Source organism: Macrosteles quadrilineatus, unplaced genomic scaffold, assembly GCF_028750875.1.
Source record: "Macrosteles quadrilineatus isolate MER2022 unplaced genomic scaffold, UCM_ALF_1.0 Scaffold_1__1_contigs__length_201487025, whole genome shotgun sequence".
NCBI lineage: Eukaryota > Metazoa > Arthropoda > Insecta > Hemiptera > Cicadellidae > Macrosteles > Macrosteles quadrilineatus.
In genome coordinates, this window is record NW_026542594.1 from 179,362,094 (window position 1) to 179,380,342 (window position 18,249).

Consider the following 18,249-nt stretch of genomic DNA (forward strand, 5'->3'; position numbering starts at 1 on the left):
CTTACGTGAATCACCTGCAAGTTGAGGTTTTTAAACTATTTTTAATGAACTTATAAAAACAAATAATTTAGAACATTGAAGTGTTTATGTATAGCATAGTAACTGAGAAAATAAAAAAAACTGCAAAATAAAAATGTCTGTTATTTTTTTGGAGAATGAGTAAAAGTCTTGTAGTTTGCTTGTTCATTTATAGTTTTTTGCATGTGTTCGTTTTAAATGCAAAATTTCAGTATCAAGATTATCAATTTAAAAAATCAATGAAATGCTAAATGGTGGCTATGTGAGTGACCATTGACTTACAGATGATTTAAATGTGACACTGTATTTAAATTTCTTATGAACCCAGAAACAATGTCTTTAAAGGTAACTTTGGTAAATTAACTTTTTCTCAAAAACGGCAAACGCTAGGAAAAAATTGAAAAGCTTGTTTTGAAGGGGATTGGTTTTGTATTTGAAATATTGATAATGCTCAACCAAGTTGTGTCGCATGTTATTTATATAAATTAACAAAAACTGGATGATCTCGCGCCTGCAAGGGGTGCAAACGCCATCGCCCGCACAGGAATCCAGTGCAGTGTTGCCACGATGGACCTTGACCGAGCGTAAGGTGATTCACTGCAGTGTATGTCACTGACGACTAACTCACAGGAAATATCAGGTGTGGCATTCTTCCAAAGGGTCCAAAGTTTTACCACCCCAAATATGTCATCAGTAATCCAACTCATTCTGTCTTCAATTTTAGCTAGAGTCACATCGCTAAAAATGGGTGCCAAATCTAAATTGTCAAATTCGGAATATGCAATGATTGCCAGTGCTATATGTTTTTTTAGAAGTGAGGGAGTGCCGTTGGTGCTCCAAAGCCCTCTTTAGAAAAGGTTAATACATGGTTAATAATTAATAATAACTGCTGTTCAGTTTTGACTCAACAGTTCGTAGCCCATCGCTGCCCAGTGTCCAGGTGTTCAATTTGGCAACACTGTACGGGGTTTGCGCCCAGTCAGAGCCGGTGGCGGTCTGGAAGTGCCGTATTCGGCCTCCGCTCTATCCAAATAAAATGTTAACTTTAAATAATATGCGTAACAATGCGATTGAGCAGTATCAATATTTCAAGTACAAAACCAAAAACCTTCAAAAAAAGCTTTTCAATTTCTTTCTAGCGTTTGCAGTTTTTTTTAGAAAAAGTTAATTTACAAAAGTTACAACAACAACTTTTTGGGTAGAGTAAAAATTCTGAAACTACAAAAATTAATTCATTATATATGTGTCTACTGTATATTGTATTAAAGTTTGATAAGGTTCTGACGTTTAGTTTACATTGTGCGAATTTTCAAAGTCATAAGATGGGTTTTTATACTCTAAAAACAGGGAGATTTTAGCTTCCGACTGCCATAAAAAATTTCCTAAACGAGCTAAAAAATTTTTATTTTCACAGGAATACGTAGAATAAAACAATGAAAATTTAAATATACTACGTGTTTTTCTAAGTTAGTTTGGTTACTATTTTGTAGACCTCCAAACTCGAGTGTCTAAACTTTTTTCCCCGATAGTAGAAGAGAAGAAGAAGAAGAAACGCAGAACCAGAACAGAACAAGAAACGAAACGAAGGAAGGCTGAAATTTGGGTGGAGTAGAGGTAATTCAAAGAAGTCGCGGGAATTTTCAGCAGTGTAGAGGGTAATGAGGGTAAGCGACCGCACCGCGAAACACGTGATCACGGCGAAGCCACGCCCTTCTCCCAGAAGGGAGGGGCCGGGACCTAGCTGACCGATTTTAGTTGTCGGTCGGTACCATTGACTATATCGGTACCCACTTGATATGTGATCTAAGCGAAATGGTACCTAGGTGAAAGGTTGCCTAAAAGAAGGCCTCCCATAAATACTACGTAAATACAGGGTGAACAACTTAACTGTACTGCCAGTGCTATCTCAGACTCTATTAGATTTAGAGAATAGGAACTTAAACTATTTTCTTATGACATACACAAATATGAATTCCACTTTTTTTATCAACACTATTTTCCAAAATTGGAGGTTAACTGGGCCTGTTTCTTGATGCATTGCAAATGTCCAAAATATAATTTTTGAGCTGTTTTATATGTCACTTGTCTTGTCAGTGTCAAAAGTCAAGTGCAATTATTGTGTCACAGTCACATTAGCAGTAGAGTCACTCAGAGTGTCGCATCCAGGGGGCACAAGTTGTTTTTCAGGATTAATTTTGCCAACAGCGTAATTTAGAGGCTTCTGATTGACTATAACGAAGGTTTAGTAATTGAAAAATTATTTTTGTTCATAGAATAAAATTATAAATGCCTCAAATTCAATTTTATATTTTTTTATTATGAAATTAAACCGTCATAACCTAACCAAACCAACCAAACGTGCTGACAATGAAAAATTTAATGAAGGTTTATTAATCGAAAAAAATAGTTCTGTTCGTAAAATAAAATTATAAATGCCTCAAATCCTATTTTATATTTTTTTTTTCTAAAATTAAACTATCATAACCTAACCAAACTAACCAGACTTGCTTATAATGAAAAATCAATTGAAGGTTTAACCGAAAAAAATATTTCTGTTCATAAAATAAAACTATGAATGGGTCAAATTAAATTTAATAATGTTTTAATTATAAAATTAAACCACCGTAGCCTAACCAAGCCAACCAAACTTGTTGGTAATGAAAAAAATCCAATACAAAAAAATAGTGATACGGGCGGGATTCGAACCCGGATACTTCGGATCATCAGCCTAGCACTCTATCCACTACACCACCGAGGCCGATGGCATCAACCGTATCGTTGCGGTAATGATGTTCCCTCAAACAATCAGAAGCCTCAAAATAATACTGTAGGCAACACTAATCCTGAAATAAAAATTCAGCATCCAGGGGCCCATTTCATAATAAAGTACAAACTAATATTATTAGTAAATCAGCTGATCGCCCAATGCAAATCTAATGGAAATTACAAGTTACAAGTTACAACTTGTAACTTGTAGTTTATTATGAAATTGGCCCCAGGTCTATTCAAGTACAGGTACAAGACCAGCCGACCAGCCTGGCCTTCCCACCCCCATATTAGTACAGGTAAAATTATACTAAAAAACCAGTAGAAAACATAAAAATTAGTCCATTCATGAAACTTTCAGGAAACGTAGTAATTACCATTAGGTATTGGAATCTGGAGAGTCCCTAGTGATTGTGGGGGTGGAAGTACCATTTATGGGGTTTTAAGTTTATGGGGGTAGTGATTTTGAGAAAATTTTTATTTATGGGATCCAAGCAAGTGAGGTGTCGTTTTCTATGTTTCTTAGGATGCAGAATCGAAAAAGATCATAATAAAAGCAATAAAACCGACAGTTTATCAGAAAAGACTAATTTATTAATGAAAAACTAAATATGACAAATTAATTCAGGTAAAATAATCCAGTTAATTAATATCAATCACCTATTACAAAATTGATCATGAGTCTTGTGTCACATGTTAAAGCTGTGAGTAAAATTAACCAATTAACTGGCAGTTACGCCTCTTTAACCACCACGTGTCATATTGTTCATCAACTACTGATGCATCATCACCTTCCATAGAATCGTCAGGGTCTCTAACTCGTTCTTCTCCATCATCGTTTTGACTTAACACTGACAGCTTAGTAGTGGGGATGGGTAGCAGAAACATTGAAACCCCCGTAGCCTCGTTGCCGAAAACAATCGCCACTTCGAAACTCGCGTTGACCGAGAAACTTGGGAGCTTATTAAAATTATACACGCATTTGGAAACAATGAGATTTATTGATTAATCGACTTACTAAACTATACAGTTATGGCTGAGAGCAAACGAATTTAGAAATTTAAGTTAGAACAAAAGACATAAAATTTAGGTTAAAGGGAGCGCGGAGTCGCGTCTGTTTTAATTAAGATTTCAACGCGGACTGCCTTGTTCCTTCGTTGTCGGCAGTGCTGATGCGCCTCGTGGACCAATCAGCGTTCAGCGTAGTCGCTGAGCGGCACCCTGCGCAAGGCTCGACCTCTTTGCCCGACAAATACACTCCCCAACGGAGGCTAGCTCCGTCAGCAGAAAGCCCGAGTTAGCACCGGATATGCGCATATTCCAGCTTCATAACTTTTGCTACTAGAATAATGTTATAATTTAGACGAGGTTGGAGATAGTTTGGCGATGCTGGGATATTCATATGGAGACTCAATAATCTTCGAATAATTACTGAAATAAATATTTATTAAGTTCCTGACCACTGGTTTGGACGATGATCATATTGATATATTTACTAATGTATTGACAAAGGTGTTATAGTTGATGTTAACACCAAACCAGGCCATTTATACAAATGTGGCAGTTACTCCTACCCTGCCAATTCCTTATTTAATTATCACATTTCCTGAGCAGTCGATTAAAATGAATTATCAAGAGTACAAACGGCTAGGCCGTTACACTCCCCCACCCTCTAGTTCGTGCTGGCCTCAGCACGAGGGTCTCTGAAGAAATCCTCACACCACAAGGGGTGTGTGTGCCCACTGTAGATGAGTCTCATATCTCTCCTCCTAACTATCCCGCCATCACTTCAACCATCACCAACCATAGGGTTAATTTGGTATCTTTCAGTTAATTAATATTCTTGAGGGGCGCGACAGAGAGAAAATAAAAAAAATAAAACGGAAAATATATATTCGGCTTGAATAGCGCTCCCTTTTACCTTTACACTTGGTTGCCGACAATAATACAAATCACAACAAATTACAAGGCAACTGGCCAATTCATTTACAAAAAAAGAAATTAAGAATTCACAACAACTGAAGAGAATAGACATATACTCTACTAATTCATACAACAGGTATAGAACAAACCCTACTAATTCATCCCGAGGCTAGGATCTAACAGGATTACCATAAATTTCGCCCAAATAACAAGGCTATCAACTAATTAAAAAGACTATATAAAACGAAACATCTGTTAAGCTAACGATAACAACTAACGACGCGGAAACAACAACAAAAGCAATAAACGATTTCAACTTCCTTTCTTTAATTCTAAAGTATCATAGAAGAGAACATCGATGATTCTTAAGAACTCTACAGACATAGGGGTCGATTCCCCTTTACAGATAGCACAGGTCCAAGAATCACCCATCCAAGAAACTTGCTGCTCATGTACTTTAAGTGGGAGGATATTTTTAATAATATGTTCAGCACTGAATATATGAGACTAATAGATTGGTCCGCAAAATGAAATGACTCTATTCAGGCAGGTCTCTAATTTTGAACGCTATTCGTCCGCTGTGAGAAGCAGAACGGAGTTTCACTCGGGACCGGCAACCGGAGCTCAGTCACCCCTGTTTATGCAGCAAGTATTCCTGACTCGCTATACTATACATAACCTTATAATTAACAAAATGACACAGTATTAATCAAAATTACCACCGAAATTAACATTCCCATACAATTGACGCAATACAAAAATACAACAAATTGAAAATTATCATTAACATATCAGTCACACCGTCATAAATACAACCAAGGTGAATTGAACCACAATTTATGCCAACGGTCCGGCTGAGGTACTGCTATCCCTAACTAACCTATTACAGTACTACGATAGGTCCCCTAAATTAATATACTTAGGTACGAGCAAAACTTTTGGTACCGGAAGCAGTCAATCTTGCGCTTCCGCCTCATACTTAACTAAACACATTCCACATTTTCCAGTACCTCAGTCGACGTTTGAGTGGGAGGTCTGGTACGGTAACCTTGCGGAGGGGGTTCCGGACAGTTCCCCTCAGCAAGTAGCTTCACTTATCTTGAGTTTAATAATTGTAATAAAAGATTTTCTATGCAAGTCGTACTAGGTGGCCATAAGAGAGGAGCATGGCCGTTGCACCTCCCTCCGTACACCCGGCTCGACTTGGTGTTGGTTCTTGCCCAACATCTCAACATCTAGGTCTTTGTCGATTTGTTTATTTATTTATCTTATTATTTTCAACAAAACAAAACACCTTTACCAGCCTCCACCCTAGGCAAAACAACTTACAACTGAAACTTTAAACAATAAAACACAATGGAATACAACACAACACAGAATAAAATTATGACAAAATGGAACTAACACAAGAAAATAAAATATTAAAATAAAGTTAACAAACCATGGGTACCCATTAAATAAGGAAGAAAAGTCCACACTGCCTCTCCGAAGACAGTAGTGTTCAGTAGAGCACGTAATGTTCGAGTTTCGTTGATGAACCGGTTACCGCGTTTACACAACGTTCCGCTCCAGGAAGCAGTATTGTCCTTTAGTCATTCCAGAGCTTCCAACCGTGTTGTCAAAATATGACGTTTCAACGCACAACACCGTTCTACGTGTCCAGCACTGCGTGTCTTGGTTACTACTAGTGTTCGAGTACTCACTTTTGTTGGGTGGTGGCCACCGCGTCTTTCGAGATATCATGGGGGTTACCGGTCAGAGTGCCGTAACCCGCCGTCTCCAGGGCTGCAGTCCCTCTGTCACAGTCAGGCCTCGGAGTTGTCGCTAACTCCACATCAGGGTCGTTTGCATCTCCCCTCTCCGAGAACGTCTCAGGCGCCCTGGCGAGTCTCGCAGTCCTACGGAACAGAGAGCCTCGGCACCAAGCGGCAAGCACGTCTCGACACCTATAACAGGTGCACAACAGCATCAGGGCTACTAACACACAGGTTCCTGCCACTACCACTAGTGCAGTACTATACACACTATCCCTCAAGTCATGGTGGGATCGTAAGCGGTACAATGCCTCTTCCAGAGGATATTCTCTCACACTTACGGTGCCCAGCTCATTGTCAAGTCCTTCGAGGACTTCCAGAGTAGAGTTTACATCACGGTTTACCAGGTCCCTCTCCTCTGGCGTCATTATTGCGCTTAAGTCAGGGAGCAAGATATTATTGATCGATTCCGTTCGGCTACTACTGCCGTGTATACGGGCAGGTACCTTATATTCTTCCGTGACTAGGTCACATTTGTATACCTCCGAGATAATCCCAACTCCTGAGAGTTGCATGGAAGTTACATTAGTCTTTCCGTTCCCCTCGTAACAGTTTAACGTTACTTTATGCGGTTCCGAGGTGCTATAGACCCAATGACTAGGTGTTTTGACAAGTACGGGAGATCTCAATCCGGTGACTAATTTTCGGTTACACATGGGTGACAAACGCCCCATAAACAACTCTGACAAACAGCAAGGCCTTTTGGCCATGCTAGCCAGTGCCTCTTCCAACGGGCAGACAATGAGTCGGCCGTGGCGGCATTCACGCGAAAATTTAGATTTATCGTACAAAGAATATTGCAGCCTGTCCTTGCTGACAAGTAATTTTTGTTGAGGAATGTCCCACTGAGCCCACTTTTGGAGGACTTGGTCGTAAATTGGATAAGTATACGCTTCATAGACCTGATACAGTTTTTCATCACTCTTTAGGGGAAGCTGTAACACAACTCTGAGAGAGTGTTCAGTCACATAACTATGGACAATTACTATCGCGTAATACTCATGTATGTTCTCTAAGCTTACTGGCAAATGTAGCTTAGTCGGGAGTGGCACTGCTGTTTCGACACTTTGCAAAATTTTCAAGAACTCAGGGGGAGGTATTAACTTACTACTTACTTTCCCACCTCCCAGTTCTTCTAAGGCCTGATGGAAATGGTCGATTTTACGGAGGGCTTCAGTTACGGTACTTTTAGTTTCATAAATAGCAGAACTTAACTTTAGATAGCTAAATATGCCCTTAAGCTGATGCTGGACCATCTGGTCCCTTTTGAAAAGCCTAGATAATGTGTTATGCATTGTCATATGGTATTCTTTTATGGTAGAAATAACTAGATTTAGTGTTCGAGTGTGATTGACTAATTCCGCCTGAACATTACTAAGCAAAGTATATTGTTCCAAGCTGTTGTGGGTTAAATTTACAGAAAGATTATTTAAGTAACTTAATTCACTATTCACAGCGCCTAAGTCTGTACTGTCCATTGTTCCAAACAAATATCTTAACACATGCCCTCCCGCATCTACTAATCCGCGTTTGGCACGTCTCTTCGGGAGCAGAGTTGCTAACTCCTCCACTTCCGAAAGATATTCATTAATATCTTGTTGTAGGGTGGCAAATTCATATCTGAAACCTTCCTCTAGGCGAATTATAGGAGAGTGAATACTTACATTTTCTCGAACCAATTGATAATGGAATATATCTAGATACTGTTTTACCTCTGATACCAGGGCACTTAGGTTGCTGCCCTGTACTTGAATTTCAGTAAGGTTATATTGCAGTGCAATTCTCCAGTGGCTGTCAGTCAGCAGGGCTTCCTGGCCTCCTTCGAAGAAGATCCCCTGCTGGAAGCAGCTCACCGCTCCCAGACTTAGCAAAACTAATAGTCCTATAACAGACATTCTTTAAGTCAATATAAATAATTTTGCACCAAAAAAATTAAGTTTGTCCTCCACCTTGAGATCCCACCGATACCCGATCCCACCGCACCTATCCAACGTAGTCATGCAGGTAATTGGGCCTTCTACGCAATCGACGGGGTTCGATCTGATCGTCCGGAGCAGAGGATGGTTGGCTATCCACCACATTTGGGTCGTCCGCACCCTCATCCTGCTCTTCCTCGGATACTGCTTCTGGTTCAACCGTCAGCTGAGTGGGCTTAGGACCGCGACTCAGGCAAGGTTTTATTCTGTTAACGTGTACAGTCACTTCTCGGTTCCTGACCCTCAAGACAACGTTAACCGGGGAGAGCACTTTCAACACCTTGTAAGGTCCCTTCCATAGTTTCGACAACTTTTTCACACGATGGCGCCCTATGCTTGGTACGTGTAACAGGACCATTTGTCCTTCGCTGTATTTTACTACTTTCGCTCTTTTATTATACGCACGCTCGTTCTTTCTGCGGGCCATGGCTTTCCTTTCTGCCGCTAGTTCGAACGTCTCTTGCAGTCTCTCCCGTAACGTTTCTACATGATCATTATACACGTCAGTGTCTTCGGTAATGGTCAAGTCTGCCTCATATGGTCTTTCCATCTTCCTACCAAAAACCATCTCATACGGGGAGAATCCCGTCGCTTCATGGCCTTGTGAATTGTAGGCCATCGTTATGTAGGGGAGGTAGTCATCCCAGTCCGTCTGATGTCGATTGACAAAATGGCTGAGCATGCGTGCCAAAGTGGCGTGCACTCGCTCCAACCTACCATTTGCCTGTGGGTGGAACCCGGTAGTCTGTATCTTGCGCACATGCAAGAATTTACAGAGCTGCTTGATCAGGTCCGACGTAAAGTTAGCACCCTGGTCAGTAATCAAGGACTTGGGTACTCCAAACTTCGTGATTACTCGCAAAACAAGGGCGCGCGCAACACTTTCGGCCGTCTGGTCAGGTAGAGGGACAAACTCACAATACCGTGTGAAATGGTCCATCACGCTCAGTATATATACGTTCCCAGAGCTACTGGTGGGCAAAGGTCCTACTAGGTCTGCCGCGATAACTTCAAACGGGACCTTCGGTTCATTGAAGATGTCTCCCAGAGGAGCCTTAGCCTTCCCATAGTCAGTCCGCTGACTACAGCTCTTACAGGTCCGGACGTACTCGAGAACATCCCTCTCCATTCCTCTCCACCAGAACTTTTCTTTTATCCGGCCCAGGGTCTTAGACGGACCAGAATGACCGGCCGTGGGTAGGTCATGGTTTAGGCGAATTACCTCACTGGTCAGACTGACCGGTACAACCAGGGATTTCTTCCCACCCTGTACCCTGTACAAAACCTTTTCTGGGCTCATTTTAAAGTTCTTTGCCCTTTTGAGATCTTGACAGTGTGGGTCCTTCTCTTGGTGCTCTCGGAGTGTGGCTAAGTCAATCACAGGGAGCTCGTCCCTGCGAACGACAGCGCAAGTGGCTCTACTGAGACCATCTGCGTTGCAATGTTTCTTCCCAGGCTTGTGTTCTACAGTATAAGTGAACTCCGCCAGCCGCAGTGCCCACCTTGTCAACCTACTACTGGGGTCCTTTAAGGATAACATCCATTTCAGGGCAGCGTGATCTGTGATCACCTTAAAAGGGCGGCCTAAGAGGTAACACCGAAAATACTTTGTACTCCACACTAAGCTTAGGAGCTCAAGCTCGGTAGTGGAATAGTTCTTTTCCGCCGGAAATAGCGTCCTCGAGCAGTATGCTACCGGGTGTTCCTGGCCATCAATCGTCTGAGAAAGTACAGCCCCCAAGCAATGAGTACTTGCGTCGGTAGCTAATATAAACGGTTTGCTGAAGTCAGGGTAAACTAGGACAGGTGCAGAGATCAACGCCTGCTTCAGTCTTTCGAACGCCTCTTGACAAGCCGTGTCCCAGTTAAACTCGCATCCCTGCTTTGTTAGAGCGAACAAAGGCATGGCGATGGTAGCAAATCCGTCTATAAAACGCCTGTAGTACCCTGCTAAGCCTAGAAAGGAGCGCACATCCCGTACCGTTTTCGGAACAGGGAAGTCTCGAACAGCTATTACTTTAGCTGGGTCAGGCTCTACTCCCCTCTGAGTGATCACGTGTCCCAAGTAATTTACCTCTTGTACTACGAAATTACATTTACTCAGTTGTACACTGAGATTGACCCCTTGTAGTTTCTGCAACACTTCTCTCAATGCCTCCAGATGGGATGGTAGGTCCTTAGAGAACAATATGATGTCATCTAAGTAAACAAGGCACTTTTCGCCTTTAAGTCCCATAAGAACGGAGTCCATGAGGCGTTGGAAGGTCGCGGGCGCTGTGCTCAAGCCAAATGGCATGCGTTGGTACTCATAATGCCCACCAGGTACATTGAACGCAGTCTTTGCCCTGCTATCTTCGTCCATTTGAATCTGGTGGTATCCTGCTCGTAGGTCAAGAGTACTAAACATCTGGCAACCACCGAGAGAGTCCAAGGTTTCTGTGATGTTGGGGAGGGGGTACACATCCGGGGTAGTGATGGCATTGACAGCTCGGTAATCGACACAAAAGCGATACTTAGGAGTTCCGTCAGGTGACTTTTTCGGCACCACTACTACAGGGGAAGCCCAATCGCTATGGCTGGGAACGATTACACCCTGATCCAATTGGTCTTGAATCAGTTTCTCCAAGACAGGCTTTTGATGGAACGGTACCCGGTAAGCCTTCTTGTATATCGGGGCCGCATCCCCGGTGCGTATGACGTGTTTCACAGCTGACGTACATCCCAAGGGCTGGTCGTCACTATGAGCAAAGGTGCTCTTGAAGTCCATGAGAGTGGACTTAACCTGCGCCCTCTCGTCCTCGGGGAGATGAGTCAGCTTTTTATCTAAACACTCTTCAAATTCCCCTTCGTTGACCTTTTCAATCCGACCGACTTGTACACAGGGCACACTATACCCTTCCAGTGCTAGTTTCTGTATGAAACTAGCCAGCTGGGTAAACCATGTTTCGTGTACAATTTTCTTGACAGCGGCTGGCCAAATTTAAACCGTCTGATTGGTCCTCTTCCTTCGGCAATTAGTTTTCCTAATACCGCGTCAATGAGTATATTTGCATCTTTCAACTCATTTCCTAGCTGTTCGTCATGACGGTCGAGGATAGGCATTATTACGATCTTTGCCTTCCACTCTACTGGCAACAGCCTAAATGCTTGCTGAAGAGTCATCGGATATGGAGAATATTTGTAAACGTCGTTTGTCCCCCCAATCACCACTACTAGGTCACTTTCATTCAAAGTTTTTAATTTTCCCGCTAGCCCCATCATTACATGTTTTAGTTTCCCGTTCGGCATGAACTCTACGCTCACGTTGAAATCGCTAGGTAGTCGCTCGGAGATTAACTCTTGTAATCCCCTACCATGGCTATCGGCTTGTCGTTTGGTCTGTTTCCCCACGTCAGCTAATTCATAGTCGAGCAGTCCTACCTTCAAATTTCGCCCAAGGGTTAGATCCTCTCCGCTAACGTTTACAGCTTTTACCCAGCAACGGCCATTCTCCACTTTAGTTATCGTTCGTGCCAAATAGACACCGTGGATCGCGAGTTCGTTCGGCTCGATTACTACCTCTTGTCCTTCAAGTTCGTCGTTTTGGGGCTGGTTCTTATTGAGTTTCACTTGAAGTCGTTTTTCACAACGCGCCGGGAGTGTCTCATCGCGACAGCAATATACAAAAGGACTACCCGCGCATTTTGGTTTTAACCGGTGTTCGTTGCTGATCACACTGGAGCTATGGGCTGTTTCCACCTCGTGATCAGGCGTCCTCGCTCTCCGCTGTGGATCAGGCACGCTTTCTCCCTTCGTCAACCGGTTTAGCCATATATCTTTCCCGAATAACTTTAGCAGACCGTTCTTAATGTCAATTCGGCCCGAGCCATCTTTTAAAATATCGCAGCCGAGAACAGCTAAGTAGCCCTTCGGTAAGTTGCTTACCACGTATGTTCCGGGCACGTGTACACCAGGCTTAAGCAGAATAGAGACTTCCTGCTGACCGTACACCTTCAGAATACGGCCCGAGATACCTCGCAATATCACGTTCGGCTTGGCTATAGGGGCAACAGACGCACCCCGCTTTATGAGCGACGCCTGCGCGCCGGTGTCTATCAACACCTTTCCTTCCGAACAGTATCTGCCCTATCGCCACCAGTTCTTGAGCTAGTGATTTTACCTCGGGGACGACTCTTACTTCCTTCTTTTTTAGCTGTCTGCAGTTAGTTTGTGTCACCTGAGAGACATTTGGCTCTCTTACTGACGGGGCCTGGCGTCGGTGACTCCACTGGGCCCGTTGTCGTTTCCCGCCGGCCTGTTTGGGGAACGCCGACGTTGACCCGCCCGGCAGTCTGCCCTAAAATGTCCTGGTAGGCCACAACTCCAACATCTGAAGGGTGTTGTCGGTGTCCGCTCTCGACTACCACTATTTGTGCACTCTCGTGACAGGTGGCCCTTTTTATGGCATCTATAGCACGTTACTCCATCAGCAGTCGAAGCTTGGAAAACTTTACGGTTAGGGGCCACGCGCCCAGCATTGTCAACGTGTCTGTTACGCCCAGGTGTGTAGGCTAGGTCAGGTTCCAGCACGTCAAGACCATGAGTAGTTCCGCGCGTTGTTGGGGTAGCATGAAAGCGACCCGCTTCCGCCTTCCTACCCAACCGCCGCAATTCTTCTATAGAATTTACATCAAATAGTGCCAATCTATCTCGCAAGTACGGTGCAAGGTTATGGTATATTTGCCTCAGTCTCGTTTCCTCTGGGGTCGGCGTCGCCAGACGACCATACAACCCTTCCATAACGGCAATGAAGAGGTCAATAGACTCGTCTTCCCCTTGGGTTCTGTTAAAAATCTCCTGGTTCAGCCGGAGGTCATGGTCTGGGGGTTGGAAGACAACCTCCATATCCTTGCACAACTGTTCCCAGGAATTTATCCGGCCTATTGTGGAACGGTACCACACTAGGGCTGGCCCTGAGAATAGATCTACCGCGGCATTGAACAACTCATTTGGAGTGACGCCTCTTGCTCGTCGTAATTCTTCTACGCGTTGTAAGAACGCCCCCACACTCTGGGTTCTTCCGTCGAAACTTAGCCCCCACTTATACACAGGCTCAGATCTACTATGAGATGCCATACTCGCAGATGTTTCTGTAACAACCTGCCGAGGAGGTTGGCTCACGGGTTCGAGGTTTAGGCGTTGCATACCGGTCGTCGGTGGGTCAGCGCGTTTTGTTTGATTTTCTGAGCTAGGCCTGAGTACGGTGGCCTTGGTCGTTTCGGTTTGCGTTTTGCAGGCTGATGACAATGTCTCATATTTAGTTGTCAGGTCTTCATCATTCGTCGCCCCTACCGGTATACGCCCAACTCTCAAGTAGTTGTGCCATACCCTCGCTTGTATCCGTTGGCCCTCTGGGTCCGTATAGTCTCCCTCATAATCGGCGATTAGAGCAGAGAGCTCACCCAGTCGCTCTTCACAGTTTTTGAGTTCATCCTCAACTGACAAACCGGCAAGTACCGCCTCGTCAATTGCCACATTGTTTTTAAAACATTTTGTGAGGCGCTTCCTCAAATCTTCCGCCGTACCTTCGGTTGGCTGGCCACGAATTTTCAATTCGTACACATTCTCAGGTTTCTTTAAAAGATACGCGTTCATGTTGATTGCCGATATTAAGTTCCACAGCGAGAAACTAACACTCATCAACTAACACTGACGTAAGGACACACTGCAGATTCTAGAAATCTTATTTGGATTAAATTTCGAAAATGTCTAAGTCAGACTCGCGCTCCCTTTTATTTATTTATGGCAGTCCCAAAAACTTTTAAACAGGTGTCCAGTCAGGTCAGCTATTCAGTACGCAAAAATAGCAAGAAAAATTACAAGTCTTTATGACCGGCAGAATTTCCCATTTGCCACTACTAATTTATTAACCAGCCCACCACGTCGCGTGACTGTATACACTATGTCCACTTTCCCCCAGAAAGCGAAAATAAAAAAAATAATTTTTATTGTAATCCTTTATTGAGCCAAAGCACCGCCACGACTACTGTTGCTCCAGTTACCAAGAAAACGTTAAAACACAATTAAATCTCCATCATTATTTTAATCTTAAAACTACCCAGTGAATATCATAAGGGTCCACTGTGGCTTGTCCTGATTGCTAAACAATGTTTTATTTCTTAAGTATATATATTTTTACCAAAATAAAACTAAGTTCAAAGTTACAGGTCAACTACAAGTAAGTGCACTAAAGTCCACTTGCATCCAAGGTTTTATTAATTTATTGTCTTATTTAGAAAAAGTCACTAAAGAATTTAATGTTATTAACAATTAATGTTACCTTTCACAACTATTTCAACTACTTCAACATTGTTAGCAACGCCACCACATGTCAGTGTGAACTCTTAAAATATTCCCTCCAACCTTAGGCTAGTGTTACAAAAGCAGTGTTTTACACAAGGTTAGTTTTCCTAAATAATTCTTTCAAGTTCTTTTAAAATAATGTAATTCACAAAATTAATCAAAAATAATAAACTACTCAATTATTTATACACAAGAATTTATTTAAAAATATTATTCAACGTAATTGTTTGCAACTCAATCAGGTACTATAATGCATTAGGCCTAAAGTATCTCGAGTTCGCCGTGAGTCGTTAACGCGGGAGCTCAGTTGCCGCCATCTTGTTTGCAACTGTAAAGACAACCTTCTTTACCAGCGAGCAGCACGCAGCTTTACAGCTTTACGCTATAGAGGGGGAAGTGACGCTCTGACGTCACAGCACTTTGCCAAGTAATGGCTACCGTCTTTGTCCTATTCAAGAAATTAATTCAGAAATTCTTGGTAGTTAATTTTATTGTTAAAAGTGAGAGTTTTTGATTCGAGTCTTTACAAAAAAATGAATTTAAATTATTGTTACATGCACAGATAGCTTCTAATTATGATTTTGTCACTTGTCAATAATTTATTATTTTATGAACATTCAATAATATTGCGTAAGAAAATCAATCACTTACCAAATCCCAATGGTTGTCTCGTGGAGATCGTTAGTAGTGTGTATTCTTGCAACACACCACACCGCCTGACACCACTTGAAACCCCCGTAGCCTCGTTGCCGAAAACAATCGCCACTTCGAAACTCGCGTTGACCGAGAAACTTGGGAGCTTATTAAAATTATACACGCATTTGGAAACAATGAGATTTATTGATTAATCGACTTACTAAACTATACAGTTATGGCTGAGAGCAAACGAATTTAGAAATTTAAGTTAGAACAAAAGACATAAAATTTAGGTTAAAGGGAGCGCGGAGTCGCGTCTGTTTTAATTAAGATTTCAACGCGGACTGCCTTGTTCCTTCGTTGTCGGCAGTGCTGATGCGCCTCGTGGACCAATCAGCGTTCAGCGTAGTCGCTGAGCGGCACCCTGCGCAAGGCTCGACCTCTTTGCCCGACAAATACACTCCCCAACGGAGGCTAGCTCCGTCAGCAGAAAGCCCGAGTTAGCACCGGATATGCGCATATTCCAGCTTCATAACTTTTGCTACTAGAATAATGTTATAATTTAGACGAGGTTGGAGATAGTTTGGCGATGCTGGGATATTCATATGGAGACTCAATAATCTTCGAATAATTACTGAAATAAATATTTATTAAGTTCCTGACCACTGGTTTGGACGATGATCATATTGATATATTTACTAATGTATTGACAAAGGTGTTATAGTTGATGTTAACACCAAACCAGGCCATTTATACAAATGTGGCAGTTACTCCTACCCTGCCAATTCCTTATTTAATTATCACATTTCCTGAGCAGTCGATTAAAATGAATTATCAAGAGTACAAACGGCTAGGCCGTTACAACATATTTAAGTTCTGGCGACGATTCTGCAACTTAGGGTGGCGATAATATATAAGACCAAGTATGTAAAACCGCCCAGACCCCAATTTTTAAGGACCTTGGTCACCCGTAATGACGTCATCAAAATGGCGCTCGTAAGAGGATGCTGGGTCGCTATGAAGTGGTTATTATACCAAAATGCCTGAACCGATTTTAATGAAATTTGGCATACAAGTGCTTGAATACTATATCTAATCCCAGTTTCTCAATGGTCGAGTTTGATTAGGTCATTTTAAAATGGCGGCCGTTAATAATTAAAATTTGTTTAATGTTTTGTTCTTTCAACTCTCTCCAGAAATCTGCAGCGATCTTTAATTTTCCTTGCAATCACAGGTTTCGATGCTATCTCTGCATTTCATGGAATAGGCAAAATACCCCCCACTGCAGCAAACCTGCAGATTAAGTGAGTTTCCATTTGCATGATTTGATTTTCAATTAAATCCATTTCAATAACATTAAGTTTAGTGTTAACTAGGTTTGCTGCTACGGAAAGGATAATAAAGTGTGTTTTTATAATTAAAACATGAATAGCTTAGGTAAAAATAAATAAATTTGCCAAGTTTTATCAAAATATATCCCTAAACGAGTAAACTACAACAGTTTACTTATTCTCCATAAGAATAAAATGTGATTAATTTACAATTTTTGAATTTTCTCGGTAGGTAACCAATATCCGTACAAAAACACTTCAATAAACAAAATTATTTGGTTTTTAAGGTATTCAAATTCATCATGTTATCAAAATTGGTTTAGAGAGAAATTGGAAAATGTTATAGAGGGTTAAACATGACAAAACCCAATTTTGACCCCATAAGTCCCCCCAAAAACCCCGTTCCCATGGTCTGATCATGCTTGATTGCAAACTCATTAGAATCAATCCAAAGATTTTTGTACTTTTCTATATGACATAACATCAAACTTTAACAGCGTTAATGACTGTAGACGTGTACTTGTTAAAGAACGTTTAGCTCAACTCAAGTAATAACTTAAGCAAAAATTACCCAATGTTGACGAAATTTGGTAAAAACGTGTAAACCTACGTTTACTCGAACGAGTTCGCGAACCAGCATGATCGGACCATGAGAACGGGGTGTTCTGGGGGATTTATGGGGTAAAAATTGGGTTTTCTCATGTTTGCCCCTCTAAACGTAAAATTTTCGAATTTCTCTCTAAACTATTTTGAATACCCTGATTAGTTATTTTGCTAGTTTATGGTTATATTTTGATAAAATTTGGTGAATTTATTTAACCTATTCATATTTTAATTAACCCTTTGATTCACAGTGGTATTATCAGGATACCACTTGTAAAATAATTTTTACTGCATTGATGCATACTGGTATTGTGGAAATACCATACCAGGGGCCTAGTCAGTGCTGTAACCTAGCGTATTTTGGAGGAACTAGTAGCTTCTAGATTAATTTAGTATTAAAGTTGAAGTTTCAAAGCGTCGTTGCATGCTACAGGCTACAGGCTGTTATGCAGAGGTTTTGACTGTCTTGTATACCCTTCTATTACATATAACAAAGTAAGATATATGTTTTTATGTTGAATTAGACACTATGTAATTGTTATATTGCGTCAAAAACACTGTTTTTGTTCAAACTGAAAGTTTATTTTGCCAAATATAGGTGGTATACCTACAATACCACTATGCTACTAACACTAGACATATTTTGTTGTTGCCTTACTAAGCTAAAATATAATTTCAAGCATATTTTGTGATAACTTTCGTTATTTTTTTTAGGTAACTCAGTCATATAAATTTTACTTACTATATTTTAAATATTTATTTATTATTCTCAGATATCCAAAAGACATGACTGAAGACATCTTACTAACAGAAATTCTAAATGACGGTTGCTAAGATGAA